This window comes from Somniosus microcephalus, chromosome 9, assembly GCF_052327205.1.
Source record: "Somniosus microcephalus isolate GS21.2 chromosome 9, FLI_Smic_1.0, whole genome shotgun sequence".
NCBI classification, from domain to species: domain Eukaryota; kingdom Metazoa; phylum Chordata; class Chondrichthyes; order Squaliformes; family Somniosidae; genus Somniosus; species Somniosus microcephalus.
Genome location: NC_140995.1, coordinates 100146469 through 100171029, shown reverse-complemented (window position 1 = coordinate 100171029; position 24561 = coordinate 100146469). Strand labels below are relative to the sequence as shown.

Here is a 24561-nt window from a genome sequence, read left to right as displayed (position 1 = left end):
GTAGCGGACAAGCTGGTGGAAGCAGTTGGTATTGATTCATGCAAATGAAAATTAGATAGATTTCTTTCAGAAAATATCATTTGGGATACAGTATATGAGTAATTTGAGACATGGCATGTGGTAAGTATTATGCTTGGGAGGAACAGGTGACTTTGGACCTGTGGTTCCCAAAGCTCTCTACCACTGGGGGTTTTCCTCGTGTCATGTCTGGGTCTGTTGTAGACTAATTGATGGAGATTGATTACTTTGATTAGTCAACAACCCTATTATCATTGTATCTTACGACTACCAGGATGGTAGAAAGCAAACTAAATTTATTTTTTTGTCGAGCAATTCCTATGTTCGTATATAGTCTTAAGGCTAACTTTGACCAGTTCCTGGCAGACTAATTTGCTTTGGGATCTATGTATGCTGACTGACATGGACAGTTGGTGCTAGATAATGTCTTCACTAAAACTTTTTTTTTAATGTGCTCACTGCAAGGTTACTTTAATTTATTCTTCACTAATAAATATAAAGCAGTACAATGGACTTTATACTATTCTACATGCATCAATAAAGTATGTTTTCTAGAAATTGTTCAGTACTTATGGACATTATAATAGCTAGGCTAAAAAAAATCCTTGAACAAACAGGTTCACATAGTCGTATATATATAAGGTTCACAGTGATTACTTTTGACTTTATATTTTCACGTTTTGTTTTATATTTCTGTCTTATGAGTCACTATTTTGATCGGTATGTTATTGGTTTGCAAACAATTTACTGCAGTGCATTCCTTCAGAGCTCAGCTCTTTTATTAAAGCAATAAAGTCTGGATTGAATTGTCTGATGGAATTTTACTACTTCGGTGTGAAAAAGGAATTAACTTTTGCATTGACCTTACCTCCATGACCCTTCTTGTGATCATCTTTAGAATGACGTGTCTTTCCCAGCTTCATTCCTGAGAAAACTCCCTTACCACTTGTTCTGTAAAATAAGTGGTTATTATGTCAATTATGTTCACATTCAACAGGATTGTACGGCTTGGATGTGTTCATCATGGCCTGGAGTTTCCGCACGATGGTGTTGGTTTCTCCGGCGGAATTTTACGTGCAATTTGTGTTCAGCGCAACTCGGGATTCCGCGATATTTTGCGCCAGTTTTAAAAACACCATGCTGGAAGTAGGCCCCGCCCACAAAATTTGCCATGCCCCCAGGGCGAATTTATCGCCATTGGGAGTTTCTGCTAATTACACTCATTTGCAGGCCTTCAGGGCGGCTTTAAAAATTAAGCTGGTTCTTTTGGGCGCGAGGACACTAAAAGGTACATATTAAAAGCTTTAAATGTGATTTTTGTTTTAATTTACTAAGAAGCTGACTAATATATCCCAATATAGCTAGAAAATAGTTTTTTTATATCTTTTAAAAGTGAATTTCAGTATTTTAAAATCGGGTTACTCAGAGATGACACTGTAATTAAAAATGCTTATTTTTTGTGATAAACCTATTTTCAGCTGTTTTAATCAAACTTCACCATATTACCACTTTTAAATATATGAAGGAATTTTTTTAAAGCAAAATATTTCTTTAAAAAATTACATTTTAAAACGCTGCCCATTTCACAGAAACCCCACCGTGCAGATAGAGGCCATTTCGGCCCATCGAGCCTGCACCAACACATATCCCACCCGATCTCTGTAACCCCTACACCAACACATATCCCACCCTATCCCCGTAACCCCACGTATTTAATCCCCCTAACACTAAGGGTCAATTTATCATACCCAATCAACCTAACCCGCACATATTTGGACTGTGGGAGGAAACCGGAGCACCCGGAGAAAACCCACGCAAACACGGGGAGAATGTGCAAACTCCACACAGACAGTTGCCCGGGGCCGGATTCGAACCCGGGTCCCTGGCGCTGTGAGGCAACAGTGCTAACCACTATGCCACCGTGCTGGTTCAGGGCAGATTTTGCATTTGGTGATATGCAAAAGAGTTTGAGCGGAAACTCGGGGAAGAAAAAACACTTTTCAAAACGGGTGCAATTTTGGGCGCAACTTGCGTTAGAATCGGCAATTGCACCCAAAGCAGGAACTCAACCCCCATGTGTTTACTTTTTTATTATGTGTCTTCTTAAAAGTGAAGGATGGATAACAGGGTTTGCAATTTACAGCCATATACATTTTATTCAGTGAGAGCATCAAGTATATATTTATTTGTATGTATGCCATGGGACAAATAGAATTGCATGGTATCCTTTAAAGTGATATTGTAGAAATATGAATTCACTTGAAATTTTAACTTGTGATATTATGTTTGAAGGTAACCTGAGAAATATGTCTTCAATTAACTTAACATTAGGATTGTGTAATACCTGACAGAAAGAAGATAGAGAAAAACGATGGTAATTGGGATGGGAACTGGAAGTCATTTGCCTTGATGGGCTTCAAGTCAGGTGGCTACCTGGCACAAGAAGTCAATTAGGAAAAGGCAATTTTAAAATTTATTTTGAGAATACAGTTAAAAAAAAAAGGACAGATAAATTTAATGAATGAATAAATGGCCTATCTTGAAGGCTACAAAGTTGCAAATGTTCAAGTTGAAGATTGCAAGTTTCCTGAAAAATAAGGGCAGATTGGAGCTGTGGACTTGGGCAAGTTTAGGGTTGTCTGAAATAACTTAATTTGAGATCTTAAACAAATTTAAGATTGTTGGACCAGAGGGAGTGAGACTTCTAATTCACTACATCAGTTGGTTTCCTAAAAATTAGTCTTGGATATAATATTGCTGTTACTGTCAGGAGAATTCAAGATCTGAAATGTTCTGAATTTGGTTATTTTGGGTTTACTTGTAAAGCTATAAGTTTCAAGCATTTTGGGTTCAGAAGGGCCTGCCCTGGTGATTAGGAATCTGTAACTGCAGTTTTAGCAACACAATTACATTTTGGGGAATTATAATACAACAGTAAACTCTTTCGTATCCGGCACCGATGGGACTGGGATGGTGCCGGTTGATTAAAAATTCCGGATAACAGAGAGGTAGGCAATTTTTAACACAAAAAAATAAAAACCAGTGACTAACTCGGCCACCGCGGGAAACTCGGACTCAGAAAAACGAAAAATGGATGGATTTGGCAAGATTACCGGCTATCTATTTTGCCGGTTATTAAAGAATTCGAGTTGATTAGGTGCCGTTTAAACGAGAGTTTACTGTATATGTAATTCCCTACATACTTGATCTCTAGTTTTAATTTTGGGTGTCCATGCTTTATCCTCAGCAGTCTAACTGAGGCGTGTACACATAAATGTTCTCTGGTAGTCCATTGATGGTGGCATGTGTATGACCCCCTAGTGGACTAGAGGGGTGGAAATGTGTTTATTTTCCTTTGCATTAATCTGGATGATTGGGAACTGTCTTCAGCTTTTCAAATTACTGCCTTCCCTTTCATCCAAATCTTAGATATTTATTTTAAGGTATACAACATTTCTATTTTTGTTGGTGGTTGAAAGGCAAGCAGCTGGTATATTGTGGGGAAAGCTGCCATCAATGAATATCAGAATTGGCTTTAGACGGTGATGTTGTGAATTTTGGAACATTTGACTCCATAACCAAAATAAAGCCAAATGCTTTATCATATTAAATAACAACAGCTTTCAACATGCACACACCTTCCAGTTGATAACATTGACACAATGTTTTCTGGAAATTTCCAATGCTAATTTTAAAGTAGAAAATAACTATAAACATTTGTAGTGTTATTAGCAACAATCCAGTTTTCATTCTAAACAATCTTATTTTTGGTTGCAATTGTTTGTTGCTCAAAGGGTTAAATAGTTCCAATATAGCTATTTTAAATACCTTGTCTGCTTCACGTTTTCACTCTCAGCCTTCTTCTGTCCTCCAAGTTGTCCACCATTAGCCAAAGAAATGGGACAGCTGGACACTGACTTGTTTGGGCTTACAACTGGTCCACCCCATTTGATATCAGGGCATTACATACATTAAAACATACATTACAATCCCTCTGCCCATTCTCCTTTCCTCAAACATGGAGTGGGCCACATCCACAAAGTCTACAATCTGGAAGACCAACTCCCAACTGAATACCAGCAAGAACTATTTAGATAATTGACGGCAATTGAATCTTGAGCCCCGGTTTTAACTGGAGGTGAGGGGCAAGCATGGGTCCGGTGGAGCGAGCGCCAAGCTCACCCTGGCTCGTTGATGTGAGGCCCGGGCCATTTTAACTCCCGGGCCTCATTTAAATATGCCAAGTCCGACCTGAACCTGGTATCAATGTCGTCAGGCCCTCTGGTGGGAGCTGGGCAGGAGACTGTAACCGGGGACCTGCAAGAACAGTCCCTGGTAGTCAGGTAAATGGTGGGGGGTGGTAGGCAATCGTAGTCAGGGTAGGGAAGCTCGGGTCCCTCGCGGGAGTGCTCCTCCGGGCCCCACAAGGAAACCTTTTTAAAAAAAATAACTTACCTTTTTGGTCCTCTTCTGGGCTGCTGCTCTGTCACGCCGGGTTTCTCTGATGAGGCCGGCACAGGGGATCAAGCTCGCGACACAAAGTTAAAATAGCGTCAGGGTCTGATTGACATCATCAAACCCCAACTTTTCATTTTAATGAGGCCCTCGACTGCCTGTGACAAGGGCCTCACGAAGGGTCTCCTTAAACCTGGGAGTTAAAGTACCAGCCGACGTTAGTGTGGCGTCAAGCGAGAAGGCAGGACGCTGCCTCTATTTTAAACCCCAGTATGCCCCATTCTTGTCAGGTGTGGATGGTTAATATCAACCCATTAGACTTGGAGCTGATCCCCTGAGTACAGGCCAGCATTCTCTATTAGATACTAGCCACAACACATTCCAATTGTTTCAAACTTAACTTTGGCAAATGTTTTTTAATGTTTTTTAATTTCCTTCTAATAGTGTAATAATTTATTCTTAATAAATATCAAAAATATCCTTAATATTTTTGTTAATGATATTTAAGAAATGGGTAAATAAAGCCACCATAGGAAACATCTGCAAAATAAACACAACCGTGGCCAGTGACAGAGACCTTTTCAGAATCTCGCTTCTGTCGCCATCTCAGTTTCAAGAATTTGTTTGTTTTTTAAAGTATCTTTGTAACTTGTCTATGCAGTGCATTATGGATCAAAGACATATGAAACAGTATTCCAAAATATTAAATGGCAGAAGTACAACTTTGAAGTTAAATTCATCAAAAAAGAATTGCCAGTTAGAAAACCTTTTTTGTTTGGACCTCTGGTGTAAAATACATATCTCAGAATCATGGGAGTTGTAATATATTCTTAAAAAAAAACTGGTGCTGCTTCTTATAACTTAACTTTTTCGCTGATCATTTATATTTTTGAGTTCCCTTACTTTGATATGAATCGCGCCCCCTCCACTACTAACTGCAAACACCAAGTGAATAGAAAGTTTCTATTTTCTCAGGTAATAGAATATTACGTTTTCTGTAAACCAGAATTTAATAAAATGGTTGTAAAACAATAGTACTGGTAGGGTTTAGACAATTACTTTGAAGGAACTAGTTGATGTTTTCTGTATTACTACATTTCTCACAGCTAGAAGATTCACTTTTTCTAGTGATGAAGTTAGCCGTCCACTATTCATTAGTTTTATCATTGTTAAGCAACTTATACATTAATTGTTTTATTTAACTAGCATTTTTTCATGCTTGTATAAAAACATCAAAATTCTCACTCATAATTTACATTCGAAGTCGTTGTAGTGTCGGAATATATCAAGTTAATCTCACAATGTATAAATAGATAGATTATCCTAATTAAAAGCTGTTCACTTAAAAACAATTTCTTCTTAACAACAATATACCCCTCAGTGTCAGATTAAATTAGAACAGCAGAAAAACAAATTCCTCATAACGTCGATTTTGCTCGCATTCTAAGTGGAGCTGACTGCACTTATATTATAGTTATATGAATATTAATGAGTTCTGAAGTTTTTCTTACATCAATATTAGATCTAAACCATTTGTCTCAAATACAAATTGTAGTTCATTGTTGAAATAAAACACAACAGTATTCAACAACGCGTGTATCAGGCGCATTTACTCAACAGGACAATTTCTTCAACTTTGGAAATACACATATCCTTTCTTTCCTGTGGCATCTCATTGTCATAAAGACATGTACACAACCAAAACATTCTTAATTCTTGAGTTTTGTTGAGTAAACTCTACATATGTGCTCTTTTGTTAGATTTTACACCTCGAGTATTGAAATATTACTACAGTCCTCAAAACAGTGAAATAGCCAAATTTTACATTAAAGCTTTCAACCCGGAAGATATATATTTTAAAGTAATTTTAGACACTGGTGTCTACTTTCCGAAATGTACGAGTGTTACATACCGTATAAAACTCTTGTTCCTTCAGTTTGAATTTCTTTCACCCGTCAAAATTCCCCACATTGGAAAGAGCAAAAATAAAAAAATAAAAATTCCTCAGAATATATTGCTCCTCTTATTATTTTGCAAACCCATCTTGGTGGTGATATTGATGGCACTCAAAAAGAAAGGGAAAGCAACAAATGGAAAAAGTGACAAAAAAAACCTTTAATTGGGACAGAAGCAGGAGACTGTGCTGCTGCGAGAGGGCACCTGTTGAATGTTGCATGAGATGGCGAGAACCTGAGACTCTGAAAAGAATGCTTAGATCATTCATTCACACTGCCACCATCCTCCATTTCAAGGGCAGCAGTGACACACACAATCTTACAGTCATAATCATCCATGAAATACAATTAAACATTGCCAAAATCACTTTCCTCTGTATAACTTCAGCATATGCCGAAATCCTACCATTTCTGTTTATGATTCATTATTGAAATTGAAATTTTCTGCATGCTATTTTCTTAATACATGATTAGATATTAAAAATGCCAGTCACATAATTTCATTTTGTCTTTATTTGCTCATTTTCCCCATTCATTCTTATTTCTTTATTAGAAATTGTTTAGTCGCATACACCTTATGGTACTTTTACCTGACCCACTGTTTTAGATGATATAGGGTTTTTATTTCTATTTATTTATTATTTATTGAATTCTAGCTGCATTCTTAATTAGCAGCTCATTGTTAATAATTAAAGCCAGTCAGATATTGATTTCCCTGTGTTCAGTGTGTTTAGTGACACATACTGAATTTTGTAACTGCTAAAAAGTAGATGTTAATTATTGCTTGTATTTTGAATTAATTTAATGGAAAATATTCCTACAGATGAAGGACTACTGATGTATAGCACTTCTCCCCTTACCGGTCACCAATGGACTCCCCTTTTTAAAACCAACTCCTACCTGTGAAGAATAATCTTGGACTGAACAGATGCTCCACAGCCACCAGCAGACTGACATGTAGAAAGAATAGATGTGGTCCAGTGATATTGCTGCCGGGGTCACTGTATACAATGGAGTGTGGCATGGTGTTGCAGTTCTACATGCTGGTTGAGACCCACTTTTCACTTATAAACCAGTGCTGCAAAACTGAACTATGGTGTTGGCTGGTAGCATTGTACAAACTGAAATGTGGCCCCTAAAGTGTACGTAGAGAGAAAAACTATACAAGCTCAATTGTTCACAATCGACATGAATATTGATGTGATCCGGCAATGGCAAAATCAGTTCGGTCTGAGTTCATTAACTTCCTTTTACAAAAACAGCATGACATATGATGTTGGCATTGGTTATGATCAAATATTCTATAGAATATGACAGCTCTCTGCTGCTGGGGTTTGGTGGGAATGTTGTCTAAGATGGGCAGCAGGCCAGAATTGAATAGTTGAGAGGTGAAAATGGATGAATATTCGGAAGTTTTCTTTGATTATATTTGGGCATCAGTTTATACAGAAGTTTCTGTCAAGAAATTTGATTAGTGAGGTAGGGATAGAAATTGGATGCTGCTGACCCTTTTATTGGGTGCAGAACAGGGGCACAAAGCACCAGTTTCTGGGTGCTGTCTTACATGCCCCAGGCACACCTGAAATACATCCAACGCCATATTGAGTCTGGCAAAATTCAGGCGTCCAAGGCAGCTGCCTAAAACAGGCGTTAGGCCTTTTGAATATGTTAATAGGCGGTCTAACACTTCAGGTTTCAGGTCCTATGCCAAAAATTGGTTAGCAAGTTTATCCTTTTGGTTAGCCTATGTCAGCCTTACTCTCATTCTCCTCCCCACCTCCCAACCTCCCAAGACTTACCCGTGGGCTGCTGGGCCAAACCAATGAGCTGCCTCCTCGTGCAGCTCGCTGGAAATATGTTGCAGAGGCCCTAGGATGACGTTGGGATGAGCCTCGGGCCTCTAGTTTCTGGCATGCTCACCTATTTCAGGCCCCAAAATGGGCCTAAACCAATTTCTACCTCATGGAGTCCAAGATAGATTAGACGGAGGGAAACTGTTCCCATTGACGAAGGGTCAAGAACCCGAGGACACAGATTTAAGGTGATTGGCAGAAGAACCAAAGACGACATGAGGAAAGACTTTTTTATGCAGCAAGTGGTTAGGACCTGGAATGTACTGCCTGAGAGGGAATTGGATAAGTACCTGAAGGAAAACAAAATTGCAGGCTATGGGGAAAGGGCGGGGGAGTGGGACTAGCTGAAGTGCTCTTGCAGAAAGCCGGCACGGGCTCGACAGGCCGAATGGCCTCCTTTTGTGCTGTAACCATTCTATGATTCTGTAAGGATGGATTGTATATGGTTTGTGGAAGGAAGTGGGTTTGATGCACTGAATGACCTTATTTGTTTCATATTTTCTTATATTTTATTGGTCCCAGTGGAACATAACCAGACACACTAAATGTCACATGTCTAAACGGTTGCTAGATGCTGAGAGGTTGCTGTCCTGTAGAAGATTATTCTTTACAGTTAGGTTACTGGATCCAGTACTGGCCAGCAGCCAGTTCTCAGGTCCACTTCCTACAGTTGCATCAAGAAGATGAGTTAAACCTCAAGCTCCCCTGCAATTGATGGTTGGTTTACTTGAATGCCCACAGACAGGAAATATTAGCTGCACAATTGTTATACTTGTTACCTTTCCACGTGCTCCAGACTCATTTATTTCTCGTTAATATTCTTTGTTAACAGTTTCATTCATTTTAACTGTAAAGCACATTTGAAAATATAATCAGTAGTTTGGGATTTAGTGAGTTTATATGATGGAATGAAAATCTTGCAACAAATATATGCTATAGTTGTAGGTAATAAACAGAAGGAAAAAACTTTTAACTCAGCAACCTCGAAAATCTAACAGAAATTGTTGAGTTGAAACGTCAGCGGAAGGGGTAAGAAACTCTTTGTAGATGCAGCCTGTCGCAGAGATAGCTCTTTAACCAGGCTCTGAAGTCAGGTCTGAGTTCGCAGATTTTCTTCCTCCCAATCCTATCAGCAGTAAGGGCATTTTTTGACCTTGCCAGTGGCGCAGTGACAGCAGTACTGGTGAGAGCGCGGGCTATTAGAGAATCACAGCATTGCTCCTGGGAAAGCGAGTTCTAGCTCAACAACTTGATTGTTTTTTTTTTAAGTTGGTGGATGATGGAAGCCCAGTTAATATTGTGCATATAGATTTTCAAAAAGCCTTTGATAAAGTGCTGCACCAGTGGCTGTGATGTAAGGTTGTGTCATGGGATGGGCAGGCAAATCTCAGCTTAGATGGACAATTGGTTGCATTTGCGTAGACTGAGGGTAGTTATTAATGGTAGCAGCTCTGTGAGTACAAGGTGTGAAATTTGGGGTTAGATTAGGTGCCAGGAAGTACTTCCTTTCACAGAGAGTCATTGAACTCTGCCATAATTTGCCAGTACATGCAACAACAACAACAACTTGTATTTATGTAGCACCTGTAATGTAGTAAAACGTCCCAAGGCGCTGCACAGGAGTATTGTAAGACAAAAACATTTGACACCGAGCCACATAAGGATAAATTAGGGCAGGTGACCAAAAGCTTGGTCAAAGAGGTAGGTTTTAAGGAGCGTCTTAAAGGAGGAAAGAGAGGTAGTGAGTCGGAGAGGTTTAGGCAGGGAATTCCAGAGCTTAGAGCCTAGGCAACAGAAGGCACGGCCACCAAAGGTTGAGCGATTATAATCAGGGATGCTCAAGAGGGCAGAATTAGAGGAGCACAGATATCTCGGGGGGTTGTGGGGCTAAAGGAGATTACAGAGATAGAAAGGGGCAAGGCCATGGAGGGATTTGAAAACAAGGATAAGAATTTTGAAATCGAGGCGCTGCCTACCGGGAGCCAATGTAGGTCAGCGAGTACTGGGGAGATGGGCGAATGGGACTTGGTGCGAGTTAGGGCACGGGCAGCCGAGCTTTGGATGACCTCAAGTTTACGTTGGGTATAATGTGGGAGACCAGCCAGGAGTGCGTTGGAATAGTCAAGTCTAGAGGTAACAAAGGCATGGATGAGGGTTTCAGCAGCGGATGAGCTGAGGCAAAGTGTGGTGTATGTGCCTTTAAGAGCAATTATGGTGTATGTGCCTTTAAGAGCCCCAGGTGTGCGTAATGCTGGTAATTGCCACTTGGGCTATATAAGCCTGTGTATTGTGTATATCCTTTAGAAACCCCCCCCAGACTTGCTTAGTAAATACCTATGAACCAACTCCTGTCTTCAGTGTCTTTATCTACACACGGACACTACAGTGGCGACGAAGTGGAAACGGACTTACCTGCAATTCGGCAGCACCTCAAGGACATCGATTCCTCCAGCGTCCAGAAGACTCAGGGAAGTAAGAGAAACTGTGGTTTCACCAGCTGGCCAAGCTGGTGACAGGTACTGCGCTAATCCTTCCTGGGCGTCAGGCTGGAGCTCCAGCGGCGGGCTCTACAGCTGAGACAGGCAGCAAAATCGGAGGCAAGCAATAACGGACTGGGAGGGTGCACTCGAGAGACGGCCGGCGCGGCAAGCAGGTCAGCGTTTAGACCTCCGTCGGGAACGAGTCTCCAACAGTGAATAAACGGAAACCACAGTAAAACAGCGTTGTTATCGGTAGCAGTGGCGGGAAAGCGCGGGAAGCGCCATATCGTTGCTATAGAGAGAAAAAAAAAAAACGCGTGAAGCGCCATATCTTTTCTGAAATGCCTAAATCTGGTAATATTGAGGCTTTTGATGGCAAAATAGAAGATTGGACCACATACGTGGAAAGAGTAGAGGTTTATTGCACTGCAAATGGAATAACAGATGAAAAAAAAGCTTCAGTACTTCTGAACTTAATGGGCGCGAAGACATATGGGCTGTTACGAAATTTAATCACTCCAGCCAAACCAAAGGACAAGACTTTTAAAGAAATTGTTGATACCCTGCAGGAGCATTTAAACCCAACACCGCTGCTGATAGCGGAACAATTCAAGTTCTTCAAGAGAAATCAACACAAGAATGAAAGTAACGCTGATTACCGAAACGAATTAAGAAAGCTATCAAAGTACTGCCAATTCGGAGCAGGACTATCGGATAATCTTCGAGACAAATTTGTTTGCGGTCTCTTAAGTGAAGGAACACAAAAAAGACTGCTTTCTGAAAAAGATTTAACATTGGACAAAGCTTTCAGTATGGCTGTATCATACGAAGCAGCAGCAAAAGGAACTGCAGAGATACAACAAGAGACACAAGACTTCGGCAATCATAAAATGACACAGGAGTTCGGAAGATGTTATCGCTGCGGCAGATCCACCCATAACCAGAGGGACTGCTGGTTCAAGGGCAAAGCATGCAGGCAATGTGGTAAGATTGGACACATTGCATGGGTATGCCAATCTGGACAAAATAAATCCACTGACAGAAAACAAAAAATCAATAAAGAAAAGTACAGGAAGGTACAAATGATGACGGACAATAGCTCTGAAGACCAGAATAGCGATAGCGACTCCAGAAACAAGAGACTAAGCTGTCTCAAATTACATAATGTACTTGCCAAAGAGGATTACCAAACCATTTGGGTTACCCTCACAATAGCAGGGTCCCCAGTTAAAATGGAGCTAGATACAGGATCAGCTCTAACCGTAATAAATCGACGAGATTACGAGAGGCTATTTTCGCATACACCTCTAAAAGACACATCCATTATCTTAAAAACATATACGGGGCAGAAAGTCTACCCCAAAGGAAAAATAAGGGTGCCTGTGGTATACAACGGCAAAGAAATACAAAAGTTGTATTTATACATTCTACAAGATGGTGGTCCACCGTTGTTGGGACGTGAATGGATAAGGGAGATACGTTTAGACTGGCACTCCATTCAGGCACTGACGGTGACCAGTAAGGAAAAAAACAATGATGACATCATACCTGAACGATTAAAAGACATCTTGGCCAACGCCAAAGAAGTGTTTCAAGAGAAACTAGGAACCTTGAAAGGCATCACCGCCTCAATAAAAGTGGAAGATACAGCAATTCCAAAAATTTTTAAGGCAAGACCGGTGCCATATGCAATACGTCCGGCAGTCGAGGCAGAGCTGAAGAATTTGGAAAAGGCAGGCGTATTATCCAAAATAGATTGGAGCGAATGGGCAACACCCATCGTTCCAGTCATGAAAAAAACATTGAAAAATAACTCTGAGGAACAGAAAAAAATTCGCATCTGTGGGGACTTTAAGGTGACTGTAAACCCGGTCCTTTACACGGTACAGTATCCTCTTCCGAGGATAGAAGATATTTTCGCCTCACTATCCGGAGGGAAACGTTTCACAAAAATTGACTTGGCACAGGCATATCTACAGATGGAGGTTGAGGAGACCTCTAAAAAGTATCTCACAATAAACACACACAAAGGCCTGTACCAGTACAATCGACTGGTTTTTGGAATAGCATCAGCTCCAGCTATCTGGCAAAGAGCTATGGAGCAAGTCCTGCAAGGGATTCTGGGGACTCAATGCTACCTAGACGACATCCTTATAACAGGAGGAAACGACAACGAGCACCTTGCCAATTTGGAGCAGGTGCTCACTAGGCTGAAAGAACGGGGCCTACGAGCAAATCGCCCCAAGTGCGAATTTTTCCAAAATCAGATATCATATTGTGGCCACATAATTAATAAGGAAGGGTTGCATAAGTCACCTGAAAAAATTGAAGCAGTTATAAAAGCCCCAGCACCTGAAAATGTTTCACAATTAAGGTCATTCCTGGGATTAATAAATTACTATCATAAATTTTTACCGAACTTATCAACTATTCTACATCCTCTTAATGATCTTCTACAGACAGGAGTGATTTGGAAATGGAACGAAGACTGTAAACGTGCCTTCCATAAATGTAAAGACTTAATCACATCCGAGAAAATTTTGGCTCATTACAACCCATCACTACCAATCAGACTGACGTGCGATGCATCCCCTTACGGCATAGGAGCGGTATTGTCCCATAGATTCCCTGATGGCTCGGAACGGCCGATAGCTTTTGCGTCACGCTCATTCAACTCAGCTGAGCGTAACTATGCCCAGATAGACAGGGAAGCACTCAGCCTGGTATGGGGAGTGAAGAAATTCAACCATTACCTACACGGACAAAAATTTACCTTGCTGACTGACCATCAACCCCTCATCTCCATATTCAACCCTAAAAAAGGTGTCCCCATTATGACGGCACAAAGACTACAGAGGTGGTCCCTTTTTCTAGGGGCACACCAATACAACATTGAATACAAAGGGTCAAAACAGCATGGGAATGCTGACGGTTTATCACGCCTACCGTTGCCAACGATAGAAGAGGCACCTACAGTAGACCCAGTAGAGATATTCCACTCTACCATAGTGGAATGTCTACCGGTGACAAATTCTGCCATTGAAAGGGAGACAAGAAATGACCCTACTCTCTCACGGGTCTACGATTTAACAGTGAAGGGATGGCCAGCACATGGCGAACCACTGTTGCCAGCATTCTCGCAAAGAAGAGAACAGCTGTCAGTGTGCCGAGGAACCTTGATGTGTGGATCCAGAGTGGTGATTCCACCCAAACTCCAGGATAAAGTGCTAAAGGAGCTTCACAAGGGGCATCTGGGTGGAGTGAAAATGAAGAACCTAGCTAGGGCGTTTGTATGGTGGCCAGGTATCGATGGAGACATCGAAGACATGACCAAGAGCTGCCTAGGATGCCAGAAGGTCCAAAATGCTCCGCCACAGGCCCCTCTACATCCATGGGAGTGGCCCTCATCTCCCTGGCAAAGGGTGCACATCGACTTTGCTGGTCCATTTATGGACTCAATGTTCTTAATCGCAGTTGATGCACACTCCAAGTGGCCGGAGGTAATAAAGATGTCCTCCACCACCACGGAAAAAACCATCACAGTATTAAGGACCATATTTGCCAGGAATGGGGTGCCGGAGCAGATATGTTCTGATAATGGACCGCAATTTGTGTCCGAAGAATTCAGAAAGTTCTTAAAGAACAATGGGGTAAAGCACTACACGTCCGCCCCATACCATCCCGCCACCAATGGATTGGCTGAAAGGTTTGTCCAGACCTTCAAGAAGGCCATCAAGGCCATGGGTAATGAAGACATAAAACTTCAGCACAAGGTGGATAACTTCTTATTTGCATATAGGAATGCAACGCATATGGTTACTAACCAAACTCCCGCCATGATGTTCTACAATAGAAACCTAAGATGCCGGCTGGATTTGGTCAAGCCCAACATCCGAAGGGACGTGGAGAACCGGCAGTTTCAGGGCATGAATGAAAGGTCAACTAGGGCCTTCCAGATAGGCCAACCGGTTTTGGCCCGGGACTACCGTACCGAGAAATGGCAGCCTGGAACTATCTGCACACGATTAGGACCACTGATGTATACCGTGGACATCGGAGACAGCATAATAAGGCGCCATGCTGACCAAATCATCAAGTCATCCGAAAAGGGACAACCTACACCACCACTCTATACATCTAACGATGAAGTAGAGATACCCATATCTACCTCCGATCCGGTGATACTGGAGCCCGATGAACCCGACACTGGCCTTCAAGCCGAATCAGCCTTGCCAGAAGAACCTACTACACCACCAGAAACTACTACACCCCCGAGGCGTTATCCGGACCGAGTCAGGAAGCCTCCTGAGAGACTAACTTATAATTAATTAATACAGCAATGTATATTATTTTGCATATAACATGTAATTAATAATTACTTAAAATATGATGTACTAGTTAGCTAGAAGGGGAGGAATTGTGGTGTATGTGCCTTTAAGAGCCCCAGGTGTGCGTAATGCCGGTAATTGCCACTTGGGCTATATAAGCCTGTGTATTGTGTATATCCTTTAGAAACCCCCCCCAGACTTGCTTAGTAAATACCTATGAACCAACTCCTGTCTTCAGTGTCTTTATCTACACACGGACACTACACAAAGGGAGCTGGACAAGTTCCTGTGAACGGAAGATATCCTGAGTTATAGAGGGTAGGTGTGTTAACTTGAACGAGTGATATCCGTCACTGTGGTCTCCTGGAGCTTGTTTGATTGCCTTTGGGGGTCAGAATTTTCTCAATTGGGCTAAGATATTATTTCTGTTTTCTTGTTGTGTGACTGTGGAGGTGAGGGTGGAGTTGGAGTAGACGGTTGTGTAGATTGTTCCATGTCAGGATGGGACATGAATGATGGATCAACTGCTCTTTTCCTATCATTTTTAGTGCGTTTGTATAATTAAAATTGGATTGGTCAGTAACAGGAAAATCAGTGGTAGTGTATTTTTCAACACTTGCCCAGATGGATGGGCTGATGAACAAGGGAAAAATCTAGGCTAATGTTTTAGCCCAATGTATCATCCACTCCCTCAGGCTTAACTGAGTAACTCAGCTTGGCTCGGGAGAAGTGTGTTATGGAGAAAGGATTAAAGTGAGTTTTTGGTGCAAGACAATAATTAAAGACAAACGGCATTTCTGGATTATTCAATTCACAGTCAGGCCACCTTTTTTCCTCCTGCAATGTTTAAGTGTAGTGCTTGTATTCCAGGAAGGGTTTTTGAGCTTTCTGGTAATATTATGGAGATGTATTTTAGTGGGATTGTGGATGTTATTTTGAGTCATGTTGGAGCAAAATAAAATATAGCCAGATATGCCAAAATAACAGATATGATGATCACCAGATTATTCATAGTTTATTATGTGATTTCTTATAGACAAAAAATGTTATTAATTTCAGTATTACTGTCTTGGACACTATTTATTTAAGATATAAAATCCACTAAATACTAAAGTTAAATTGAAAGGGGGAGAAATTCCCCTCCTTTGCGCCTCCCGTTGGCCGGGGGGGGGGGGCGCTAACAGGCTGCCAAGGCCTTTTCACCCGGCCGCGGCGCCTCCCCCGCCTCCCGCCAAATTCCGCGGGAGGTTAGCGGCAGCACTACCGAGTTGCGCCCCGATCTCATGCGTCCCCGGAGATCATGACGTCATTCTGGGCGCATTGCCCCGGTAGAAAAATTCCCCTTCGTCCCCTGCAGCAGCGCCGGGTGATGGCAGTGGCTGCTGCAGGGGACGCGAGCAGGGCGGCTGGCCGTTGGCGGGGCAGAAGTTAAAGGTGAGGCGCCCAGCGCCCTGAGAAAAAATGTCGGCTTTTTTGCAAAATGGGTTTTTTGCTCCGGACGCGGGATCCATCCAGGCAGATTGCATGGCACCCCCCGCTCCCTGGTGCTGCAGGTAAGTAAAAAATAACTGCAGAGTTCGCAGTGTGGGGCCCTTCCCTTTAATTCAGGGAAAATCCCCTGCAATGCGTCAGCGCCACGCAGCCCAGTGCGTGGAACTACTGAGCCGTGCGCCCCGGGTCGCGAGCTTCCCCTCCTCTTGTGCTCCAAGAAGGAAGTGGAGCACTTGATTTAACGCTCCACTTTCCTCTTGCAGCAAAAAGTGGGAATTTTAGAAAGGCTGGAAGAGGTTCGCGCCTGGTGCTAACTTTTCCAGCTTTTCTGATTTAGCGCCCCAAACGGGGCTTTAGGGAAAAATTCTAGCCCAAAGCCTTTAAATTAATATGCATAAAGGAACAGCATTGTATGAAAAAAAACACGGATTTGTCAGAAAAAGCCGAAGGTTCTCGGGGAGGGTAGGGGCGCCTCCTGGCATAAGTGAGGGGAATGCGCCCACTGGGAGCCTCGGTTGCTGACCCTGGAAGACTTTCCAGAGTCAGGGGGAAGTTCTTTATTATACATGCCATTGGTGGGTGCATGCTGGGTGCCTGCATGCCCACTCCTAGAGGCCGCAAAATGCATCATACTGCATCCCGGTCTGTTGGGTGGGTGGTGGTGTTGATCCTTTTCCTCCCCAGAAAGTAGAAAGTTGTGCCCCTGCAGCTTTTTTTGTTAGAGGAATATATTTCAATTAAAGACAAAGTCCTCACTTGTTTTTCTTTGAGCATCCAGGTCACAATCCTAGTCTGGACCTCCAGGTGGAATTCACTTGTGTCAACTGGTGGCCTGGTATGCTTGGTCCTACTAGACATCCAACCACTGATGCTACGCTGGGTCCCTCTGAGAACCCTTGGACATGGGAACTCTTGTCATTGTGAATCTCCTCCCCTGACCCTGTCCCATCATACCTCACTGGCCATGCAAGGGGCAGGTGGTGGCTTTGCCCTTTACAAAACCTCACACAGACCCTGGTATTTGGCTGGGACCCTGGCTATCCAGCTCTGACATTGTGGTAGGAGTGTGCCAGAAAGGCTGAGGTTTTCAAGCCTGTGCATCTCTAACCTGTCACTGATGTATATCTCATTAAATTAATCACAAGACATATTATTCTTTGATCTTGCACTATGCGGCAAACATTTCAGCTGGGTCCATTGCACAAAATGGCATCTTACTTCAAACGCTTTGTACATTCAATTCCAGAACTTAACATATACAGACAGAATGGTGCCATACTGCAGGCAAGGTTATAACAATGGCTAACTGTTGGTGAGGATTGAGGAATGGAATGGGTGTTATCAAGCTCAGATAAATCTAAGCGGCCCAGATTTAACATATATTAAAGGAGCAGTACACTTTTCGGTTATTACTTTTAATAAGTGAGGGTTTGCTGTAGATTGATCACTGCAGATTTTGTCTTAGTGTTAGTATTGATTTGGCACAGCTTTAATCCAACTCTTCCAGATTAGATGGAATGACAAGTACAATCGTGAATCCCGTCACTGGGTCAAGCTAAAAGCTGATGCAGATGTACAGCCTGTTTAGCCTCTTCTCTCTGAAGATGGGGATGCAGCAGGGTAGGATGCAACACACGCTTCATGAAATAATACATTTTTTATATTCATAATTGCGTATTATCATTGGCAGATTACCAGTGGTATAATTCAATATTAGCTATTCTCCAGCCATGAACAGTGATAGACGAATACTGCTCCTTTAATTGTTCAAAGAGAATAACTTCATCAACTTTCTTTGCTGGCATCCCACTTTGTGTTTTGTCACTGTTCCACTGTTACGGATATTCCTGACTGCAGGAATCACTATTATTAACTTCATACACAACATTTACTGATACCTACTTTTCTTTGCTTTCTTTTTTTCCCTTGCCATCCTTAGGCTTGAGAACGTCCTTCCCTTTGCTAAATAGTAAATAGATCATAGAGTGCAGAAAAAAATGAGCAACAGGAACAGAATGCAAACAAATGAACTCAGGCTTATAGTTACAAATGCAGTATCTGACTTTGAAGGTTTTTCTTTTCTGTGTTTCATCCCATTAGGGAAATGGAATGTTGACAACAGCACACACCCATCTGGTTTGTAATATTTATGTGAGATGACAAAACGATAGAATTGTTACTTAACAGCAGTAGCATACCAGAGCATAATAACAATTTAAAAGAACAGTTAGGGAGAACCAATTAGTTTCCCCTATAAAGTCACTGGATGTTCAAATCGGTTCCTACCTACTTCATACACAATAGATTCACTGTTACAAACAATGAGTGTTAGGAACCCAGTGCTCTGACTCATAGTCAGAAAATCTACCTAACATCCCATTTCCCAGGTCCCCAATCAAAACACGATGGGCAATTTCATTGGGAAACTCTGAATAGATAATTTCATATAAATAAATCCCTCAATATTTCCTTCCTCCTATGATCTAGTTTTTAAAAGCCATGCTTTACGTCAACTAATGACCATTTCTTGTTTTATCTCCTGCTCTTTTCAAACTTGTAGGTGCTTTGCAACGTGGGCCTTGATCCTTCACCTTGTTTCTCAAATCAAAAAATCTTAGAAATGTATTTAATCATTCAAATGTACATTTTTAAAATACATCAGATGTACCAGAGAAACATTTTCCTATAAAGACAGTTATGTGAATGGAGAAAAACTCAGGAGTGGTAGTCATCATTGCTTATATAAGGCCATACTTACTGTAACACTCTTGAGGATTATAGGATTTATTTTATAATCTAGAATCTACACAACTATAAGGAACTGTGGGATTTTACTTCATTCTCCAACTGATAGCAAACTGTAATCTTATCTTTAGTATGAAAATGTATTGCAACCCTAAAAATTTTAACTAAACGATCAGTGAAGTCTCCATGCATCATTCTAAACTAATAATGGTAAGAAACAGAGAAAGTCATCATGTGTATAAAGTACATGGAGATTGGTGGGATAAATGCTTATTTCCACAAAGAATAAATACAAATAAATGTATCCTAGACTGTTCAGAGAAGTAAGAGAGAAAATAGCAGAGGCTCTGACCACCACAGGTGTGGTGCCAGAGGACTGGAGGACTGCTAACATGGTACCATTGTTTAAAAAGGGAGAAAGGGATAGACCGAGTAATTACAGGTCAGTCAGCCTAACCTCGGTGCTGGGAAAATTATTGGAAAAAATTCTGAGGGACAGGATAAATCTTCATTTAGAAAAACACGGATTAATCAGGGACAGTCAGCATGGATTTGTTAAGGGAAGGTCGTGTCTGACTAACTTGATTGAATTTTTTGAGGAGGTAGATGAGGGTAGTACGTTTGATGTAGTCTATATGGGTTTTAGCAAGGCTTTTGATAAGGTTGCACATGGCAGACTGGTCATGAAAGTAAAAGCCCATGGGATCCAAGGCAAAGTGGCAAATTGGATCTAAAATTGGCTCAGAGGCAGGAAACAAAGGGTAATGGTCGAAGGGTGTTTTTGTGACTGGAAGGCTTTTTCCAGTGGTGTTCTGCAGGGCTCAGTACTAGGTCCTTTGCTTCTTGTGGTATATATCAATGATTTGGACTTGAATGTAGGAAGTATGATTAAGAAGTTTGCAGATGATACAAAAATTGGCCGTGTGGTTGATAATGAAGAAGAAAGCTGTAGACTACAGGAAGATATCAATGGTCTGGTCTGGTGGGTAGAACAGTGGCAAATGGAATTCAATCCGGAGAAGTGTGAGGTAATGCATTTGGGGAGGGCTAACAAGGCAAGGGAATACACAATGGGGCAGTAATTCCTCCCCAAACGCGTGAGTACGGAAGGGGTACTCACGCGTCTGGCCGGAGGAAATGCCGGTTTTCAGCAATTTAGAATTTTTTTTCCCACAGGTTTATTATTTTAAAGAATCTACAATAAGGTAAGTTTAGTTTTAGACCCTTTTTATTAAAAAATTATTTTTTTCAAAAAAAAAATTGTTTAAATTATTTTTTTAAACTTATTTATACTTAATTTAATGATTGGGATTTTTTTTTAATTTTATTTAAAGTTTAAGTAGTGTTTTGGGGTGCAGTACTTCTCATGAGTTTGACAGTTCTTACACTCAAACTTATGAATGAAGTTTCCCCTCCCCTGATTGGCTGAACAGTGCTCACCCGATCCCAGCTGGCACATCGCACTAACTACGCCGTTGGGTCAGGTTAGCACAGCGCGCCGTCATCAGAACCGGGCCACTGACAGGAAATCCACTGTGGGCCAGGTTTCAGATGTCGGCGCGCCGGGTAAGTGCACATCGGGGGCTTGCACGCGCGGCAAGCCCCTGACACCAAGTTCTGGGCCAATAAATGGTAGGATACTGAGAAGTGCAGAGGAACAGAGGGACCTTGGGGTGCATGTCCACAGATCCCTGAAGGTAGCAAGACAGGTAGATAAGGTGGTTAAGAAGGCATACGAGATACTTGCCTTTATTAGCTGAGGCATAGAATATAAGAGCAGTGAGGTTTTGCTTGACCTATATAAAACACTAGTTAGGCCGCAGCTAGAATACTGTGTGCAGTTCTGGTCACCACATTATAGGAAGGATGTGATTGCACTAGAGAGGGTGCAGAGGAGATTTACGAGGATGTTGCCTGGGCTGGAGAATTTTAGCTATGAGGAAAGATTAGATAGACTGGGGTTGTTTTCTTTGGAACAGAGGAGGCTGAGAGGAGATCTAATTGAGGTGTATAAAATTATGAGGGGCCTAGATAGAGTGAATAGGAAGGACCTATTTCCCTTAGCAGAAGGGTCAATAACCAGGGGGCATAGATTTAAAGTAATTGTTAGGAGGTTTAGAGGGGATTTGAGGAGAAATATTTTCACCCAGAGGGTGGTGGGGGTCTGGAACTCACTGCCTGAAAGGTTGGTAAAGGCAGAAACCCTCATCACATTTAAAAAGTACTTGGATATGCACTTGAAGTGCCGTAACCTACAAGGCTACAGACCAAGTGCTGGAAAGTGGGATTAGGGTGGATAACTCTTTGTCGGCCGACACGGGCAAGATGGGCTGAGTAGCCTCCTTCTGTGCCGTAAATTTCTTTGATTCTATGGTGACTATTCCTCACAAGGGGTGAAGGCATGGAAAGTGGGATAAACCATCTGGTAATATCAGTGCTTTAGTATAATATTACTAATATGGAAATATAGGGCTGAATATTAATGGCGAAGGCAGGTTGGGGGCGGGGGGTTGGCTCCGAGGCAGTCTTGAAACCCAGGAGAACGGGTTTCCCACAGGCTCTGCCAAATTTAACAGTAGGGCCTGATTTGAATGGAAAACCTCTGTTTCCTACCCACAGCCAGCCAGATTGCGAGGCTGGGTGGCTCCGGGTGGGTAGGCCTGTGGCACTAGGCTACATGGAGGAAGGAGGGATTGCATGGAGGCTGAGTTGGTCAGAGGAGCAGGGGGGGCCCCAAAAAGATCAGGGGTGGCCTGGAGGAGCGGGGGGTGGCAGAGATCGGCGGCCTGGAGCAGCACGGGGGGTGGGAGGGGCGGCCTCGTGGGGCGATTGGAGGTCGGGGGGGGAGAGGCCTGGTGCGGGGAGGGGGGGGGAAATCGGAGGTCTGGGGGAGTGATCGGAGGGCTGGGAAGGAGGCCTGGGGGTGGGTAGGGGGGTGAAATTGGAGGCTTGGGGAGGGGGCCTGGGGGGGTGATCGGAGGCCTCGTGGGCGCGGGGGTCTCTTATCGCGGGGGGTGGGGGGATTAGCCAGGGACCCTGGATTCAGGAGGTTACCTCCTGGATCCAGCAATCCTCGCCTTGCTTTAGCTGGCGGGTTTCATGAGGCATATAAAACCCGACCATCTAAAGTAAAATTCAAAATGAAGGTTAAAGCAGAGGCTTCCAGCCTCATTATAACATTTAAATAGATGACTCGCCTCCTGGAAGCGGATTGGCTACCCCGTCTTGTCTCTATTAAAACCGGAAGTGGGTGGGTTGGAGGCGGGTTCAGGTTGAGATTCATATTTTTAACACTTTAACTACCCACACGCCCCAACCCGCCTTTTTTTTATGTTAAAATTCCCCCATAGGCTGAGAATTTCCACTTTGGTGATCCTGGTGCATGCTGGGAGTGCATGTTGGAAAATTTCACATTCCCACCTCATGATTTTGGACTATTAATTTTAAAAGGGGAAAACCATGGGCGAGCGGTGTGGAATTTGCCAATATGTGCCCTCAATGAATGACAGGAATGATGAAATGGAAAATCTCAGCCATAATTTTGATTGTTGTTGTGTAAGTTCACAAATGTTTTAAGTAAACTTTAACTACAATTTAGACACATAGTAATACTAATGTTTACAGTAAAACAATAGTTTGATAGTGCACAACATTCAAATTTCAATTAAGGTAAGTTACAAATACCAGTATAGATTGTTTTAGGGTAGTTTTGTGAATAGGGAAAAAGTAGCTGGACAGATATTCTGCCTGAGGAAAAAGACTGGCTCATTTTTCTTTTATTAAAAATGTTTTTGTCGATGTTCTCCCCTTCTCTCTTCTCTTAAACTGGATTATGAATCTACAGGCACTGATTACCCAAGTGACCAATGTGTGAGCCTTGTAAGGGCAGCTCAGCAGGCTATTCCAATAGAGGACAACTCCACATTAACCCAGGAAGGCTGAAGCCAATTACCATTTCACTGGATGAGATCAGCACAGACTGGAGATCAAACCTGGGGCTTCTTGATCTGTATGTTCCAGCTACTCACTAGCTAAACTCACAGAGCCATTAGGGGCACCTGTGTTTTCTCTTTACATTTCCTTACAGTGTTGGCTTGGCTCAGTTGGTAGCATCCTGTTTCTCAGAAGGATGTGAGTTCAAGACCCACTCCTGGATTTGAGCATATAATCTAAAATCTAAAGGGAGTGCTACAATGTTGGCAGTCCCATCATCTGGACATGATAAAGCTCCAATTGCCTGTTTAGGTGGATGTAAACAAATCGTGTGACACTATTCAAAGAGAGTAGGGAGCCCTCCTGGTGACCTGGCCAACACTCTTCTCTCAAGTTGTTTGTGGTACCTAGTTGTGCCCAAATAGTTTACTTACAAAGCAATTCAAAAGTAATTCATTGGTTGGAAAGTACTTTTGGACGTCCTGAGGACATGATAAAGCACCAGGCAAATGCAAGTTCTTTCTTTCTAAAGACAATAATGCCACTAATTGGACTTTCACATGATATCCAGTGCTGAAGAATTGATTTCATATTCTCTGCCATGGTAAATGCATTATCAGTGCTGCCACCAATATTATTTTCCAGTACATTTGTGAGTTCTTGTTGGTAACATCAGGTGAAATAGTATCCTATCAATTTGAATGCAGTCAGGTCATGAACATTATTTTACAATGTTGTGACTATGTTAACTCTACTTTCATAGCCACACATTTGAGAAGGCAATCTGCAGCCTTCCAGACTCAATATTGAGTTCAACAATTTCAGATCATAAGCTCGGCCCCTATTTCATTTTCTCTTGTAATTGTTCCACTCCTTTCCCCCCCCCCCCTTTCCTTTTGTTTCTCTCTCACACCTGGCAGCTATCTTTTGCCCTGCCAGTACACTTTACACCCAATCCCAGCCTATCACCATCTCGTCTAGCTTCTAATCTCTTTTACTTCTTTTGTTTCTTTTATTCTCTTGTCTGATCGCAGCCCTGTCTTCGATCTAGTTTCTTTTCTTTCCAGTTTTGAAGAAGGGTCCAACCCGAAACGTCAACTCAAATTTCTCTCCACGGATGTTGCCTGACCTGCTGAGTTTTTCCAGCATTTTCTGTTGTTATTTCATTTGAGATAACTGTTTGGGTGACATAAGTTATTAGTTGGTATGCCCCCATCTGTAATTATTAGTATAGCTGAGATTGAACTGTTAAACAAGGCCGCTGATCCTAGTATTTAAAGATCACTAGCGGACATCAAGACAG

The 24561-nt window shown here is 42.2% G+C and overlaps 1 long non-coding RNA gene across 1 annotated transcript in view; it reads right to left on the bottom strand.

Moving 5' to 3' along the window:
- Positions 1-887: 887 nt before the first annotated feature.
- LOC147112552 (uncharacterized) overlaps positions 888-24561 on the bottom strand; it is a 31926-nt gene continuing 8252 nt past the window's right edge. Inside the window, exons 2-3 of the long non-coding RNA XR_015079513.1 lie at positions 18483-18542; positions 888-969 (exon numbers count right to left, since the gene is read on the bottom strand). This is a non-coding gene — a long non-coding RNA (uncharacterized LOC147112552). The remainder of the gene's footprint in view (positions 970-18482; positions 18543-24561) is intronic.